Here is a 5,068-nt window from a genome sequence, read left to right as displayed (position 1 = left end):
GCTCAGGCCATGGAAGAGCTCAAAAATGATTTTGAAAATCAAGTTAGAGAGGTGGAGGAAAAACTGGGAAGAGAAATGAGAGAGATGAAAGAAAAGCATGAAAAGCAGGTCAAAACCTTGCTAAAGGAGACCCAGAAAAATGCTGAAGAAAATAACACCTTGAAAAATAGGCTAACTCGGGGCTTCAAGGCCCAGGAGCCCTGCTGGAGAAGAAGCTCCCGCCACCACGGCCCTTTCCCTCCGACCCGCCAGTGTTCGCCTGTGTGGGGAGAGGGAGCCGATCCTCTCACGCTGCCAAGATGCCCAAGAGGAAGGTCAACTCTGAAGAAGGGGAAGTAAGGGAGGAGCCCAAGAGAAGGTCAGCTAGATTGTCCGCTAAACCAGTCCTTGGAAAGGTTGAACCTAAGCCTAAAAAGACAGCTGGAAAGAATAAATCTGAGGACAAAAAAGTTCACACAAAAGGAAAAAAAGGAGCAAAAGGAAAACAAGCAGAAGCTACTAACCAAGAAGAGAATAAAGATGACTTGCCTGCAGAAAATGGAGAAACTAAAAATGAAGAGGTTCCAGAATCTGATTCAGCAGGAGAGAAAGAAACCAAATCTGAATAACGTCTTATGCCAAGTGTTTTCATAATTTTCCCTGTTAACTCCCTTCTTGTACAATTCAGAGAAATATTTTTATCAACTATTTTGTAAATGACAGTTTTTTAGTAGCTCTAGAGACACATTTTTAAGAAGGAGGCAATACCATCTCATCATATTAATTTTTTAAAACATTTAGATAAATGTAAGCTAATCTAAAGTGGCTTTATTTAGATTCTTGTTTGAAGAGGGGAAATGATGTGCTGGTTGTTGGTTTGGTTTGTTGTTTGTTTGTTTTAAAACAACCAGAAATTAGTAGAATGTTGACTAGTATGGTTTTGTGTGTCTTGTGCATAGACTTAACATTCCATAGGCAGTTTTGACATATTAAATGAAGCATAGATAGCAATTTGGAGTTGTGGTCATGAATTTTAAAGCTTTTATTTGAGTCTATATCTATCTTGTCTTTCAGTACAATTGTTTCCTAAATAAAACTGCTCCCTGGTGGTGGATCTCCCTTTTAAAATTGTATGCTATTTGTGACATTGTCATCTTTGGTAGTGGTGGTACATTTTTTTTTCCAGTAACTTCATTAATGTACTTTAATAGACTGCAAAATATCTATAATGAGTATAGTTTTATCAAATACAGAACTAGTGGAATTTTGCTTTCTTAAAGACCAAATAAATTATTCGTATTCAAGATACTGGTATTTGATAATCTCTTTTTAGGGAGAGTTGCCTCCCTCCAAACTTAAAACAAGAAAGTCACGGTAATAACAGTTCAGAAAAAGGATTATAACTACATAATTTTTAGACTTTTCTAGCATTTTTATTGTACAATTTATTCATAGTGTCTGTGTAATGATTACCAAATGAAATAATAAAATCTTGATTATAAAAGGAAAAAAAAGAAAGAAAAATAGGCTAACTCAATTGACAAAAGAAGTTCAAAAAGCCAATGAGGAGAAGAATGCTTGCAAAAGCAGAATTAGCCAAAAGGAAATAGAGGTTCAAAAGCTCACTGAAGAAAATACTTCTTTCAAAATCAGAATGGAACAGATGGAAGTTAATGACTTTATGAGAAACCAAGAAATCACAAAACAAAACCAAAAGAATGAAAAAATAGAAGATAATGTGAAATATCTCATTGGAAAAACAACTGACCTGGAAAATATATCCAGGAGACAAAATTTAAAATTTATGGGCCTACCTGAAAGACATGATCAAAAAAAGAGCCTACACGCTACCTTTCATGAAATTATCAAGGAAAACTGCCCTGAGATTCTAGAACCAGAGGACAAAATAAGTATTCAAGGAATCCACTGAGCACCACCTGCAAGAGATTCAAAAAGAGAAACTCCTAGGAACATTGTGGCCAAATTCCAGAGTTCCCTGGTCAAGGAGAAAATATTGCAAACAGATAGAAAGAAACAATTCAAGTACTGTGGAAATACAATCAGGATAACACAATATCTAGCAGCTTTTGTGTTAAGGGATTGAACGGTGTGGAATAGGATATTCCAGAATTCAGAGGAACTAGGACTAAAACCAAGAATCACCTACCCAGCAAAACTGAGTATAATACTTCAGGGGAAAAACGGGTCTTTCAATGAAATTGGGGACTTTCAAGAATTCTTGATGAAAAGACCAGAGCTGAAAAGAAAATTTGACTTTCAAACACAAGTATGTAGAGAAGCATGAAAAGGTAAACAGCAAAGAGAAGTCATAAGGGACTTCCTAAACTTAAACTGTTTACATTCCTACACGGAAAGACAATATTTGTAACTCTTGAAAGTTTTCAGTATCCGTGTAGTGGGTGGGATTACACACACACACACACACACACACACACACACACACACAGAGAGAGAGAGAGAGAGAGAGAGAGAAAGAGAGAGAGAGAGAGAGAGAAAGAGAGAGAGAGAGAGAGAAAGAGAGAGAGAGAGAGAGAGAGAGAGAGAGAGAGAGAGAGAGAGAGAGAGAGAGAGAGAGAGAGAGCACAAAGTGAATTGAATAGGATGGGATCATATCTTTAAAAAATGAAATTAAGGGGTGAGAGAGAAATATATTGGGAGGAGAAAGGGAGAAATGGAATGGGGCAAATTATCTCTGATAAAAGAGGGAAGCAAAAGATTTATTAGTGGAAGGATAAAGAGGGGAGGTGAGAGAAAAACATGAAGTTTACTCTCATCACATTCCACTAAAGGAAGGAGTAAAATGCACACTCATTTTGGTATGAAAACCTATCTTATAATACAGGAAAGTGGGAGAGAAGGGGATAAGCAGGGTGGGGGGGATGATGGAAGGGAGAGCATGGGGAGGAGGGAGAAATTTGAGGTCAACACTCACGGGGAGGGACAGGATCAAAAGAGAGAACAGAAGTAATGGGGGACAGGATAGGATGGAGGGAAATATAATTAGTTCTTACACAACACTACTATTATGGAAGTCATTTGCAAAACTACACAGATTTGGCCTATATTGAATTGCTTGCCTTCCAAAAGGAAGGGGTGGTGAGGGAGGGGGGAAGAGAAGTTGGAACTCAAAATTTTAGGAACAACTGTCGAGTACTGTTCTTGCCACTAGGAAATAAGAAATACAGGTAAAGGGGTATAGGATGGAAACAAGGGCAGAGAGGGATGATAGAAGAGAGGGAAGACTGGCAGACAGGGGCAATTAGAACGCTCGGTGTTTTGGGGTGGGGGGAGGGGGCAAAAGGGGAGAAAATTTGGAACCCAAAATTTTGTGAAAATGAATGTTAAAAGTTAAATAAATAAAAAAATAAATTAAAAATAAAATGAACTTGCTCCTCCCCCCCCCCCCAATAAAAAGACTTTTTAGTGGAGGGGAAAAGAAGGGAGGTGAGAGAAAAACATGAAGTTTACTCTCATCACATTCCACTAAGGGAAGGAATAAAATGCACACACATTTTGGTATGAAAACCTATCTTACAATACAGAAAAGGAGGGGAGAAGGGAATAAACGGGGGGGGGTGATGTAAGGGAGGGCAATGGGAGGACGGAGAAATTTGAAGTCAACACTCTTGGGGAAAGACAGGATCAAAAGAGAGAATAGAAGCAGTGGGGGGTAGGTTAGGATGGAAGGAAATATAGTTAGTCTTACACAACAGGACTATTATGGAAGTCATTTGCAAAACTACACGGATATGGCCTATATTGAATTGCTTGCCTTCCAAAGGGAATGGGTGGGGAGGGAGGGATGAAGAGAAGTTGGAACTCAAAGTATTAGGAAGAACTGTCGAGTACTGTTCTTGCTACTAGGAAATAAGAAATACAGGTAAAGGGGTATAGAAAGTTATCTGGCCCAACAGGACAAAAGAGAAGATGGGGAGAAGAGAAGGGACGGATGATAGAAGAGAGGGCAGATTGGTGGTAGAGGCAATTAGAATGCTCAGTGTTTTGGGGTGGGGGAGGAGACAAATGGGAAGAAAATCTGGAACCCCAAATTTTGTGAAAATGAATGTTAGAAGTTAAATAAATTAATAAAATAAAATAAAATATTTTTATAACTGCAAAAAAAAAATGAAGAAAAAAAAAAAGAAAAAATAAAGAAAACCCCAAATAGGGTTACCAAGATTTGCCAGCAAACTAATCTACTAAAACACAGTTAGAAAGAGGAAATTTTATACTGTTATGTGACTGGGAAACTGTATCAGAGATGGCAGGAGCCAGTTGAGTCTCAAGGGCATCTTTACTGTCTTTTAGAGAAAAAAAATCATTTTTAATGGACACAAGGTTGGAGGACACCATTCTTCTTATCGCAGTGATCGTATTTGTCTTGCAAAGGACTTTTGGTAGGATGTCTTTTTTCTCTATTTCTGTAAACATTTTATATAATACTGATGTTTCTTTCTCTTTAAATGGTTCATTTTATTCAGACTTTGTATTTTGGTTTAGATTTTTCCCTTTGGAAATTCATTTACAGCTATTTTACTTTCTCTTTTTAACATTGGGTTATTGAAATATATGTATTTTGTGTAAACCTATGTACTTCGCATTTTAAAATTATTCACGTATTTTATTGACATGAAGTTATAGGTATAAATGTGAGCTCAGTGTTTTCTGATAATTTCCTTTATTTCATCTTCATCTGTTGTGAATTCTCACTTTAAACTTTTATTTCAATAATTTAATTTTCTTCATTCTGTTTCCAAAAAATAGCTAAAAAGTTCTCTTTTTTTCTTCAAAATCTATCTCCTTCTTTGTATCTACTAGGATACTTTTCCTTTCATTACAGTTTTTATCTTCTCCATTTTTCAGGATTTCCAGTTGCTTTGCATCTTATGTAAATTCTTTGATTTGGTACTTCTCTAGAAATACTTCAGTGTTTCATGCAGATTTCCCTAGACTATTCCTAGTTTCATCGATCAGTGTTTGTACACATACACGCATAGACACACACACACACACACACACACACACACACACAAACACATTCTCTATTGACTGCTCTTGCTGCTTCACA

At 37.0% G+C, this 5,068-nt stretch overlaps 1 pseudogene; it reads left to right on the top strand.

Annotated features, from left to right (window-relative positions):
* The first annotated feature begins 299 nt into the window (after window positions 1-299).
* On the top strand, window positions 300-622 carry LOC140516893 (non-histone chromosomal protein HMG-14 pseudogene; annotated as a pseudogene).
* Window positions 623-5,068: the final 4,446 nt, after the last annotated feature.

The sequence above is a fragment of the Notamacropus eugenii genome (assembly GCF_028372415.1).
Source record: "Notamacropus eugenii isolate mMacEug1 chromosome 2 unlocalized genomic scaffold, mMacEug1.pri_v2 SUPER_2_unloc_1, whole genome shotgun sequence".
NCBI classification, from domain to species: domain Eukaryota; kingdom Metazoa; phylum Chordata; class Mammalia; order Diprotodontia; family Macropodidae; genus Notamacropus; species Notamacropus eugenii.
This window is presented reverse-complemented; position numbering and strand designations above follow the sequence as displayed.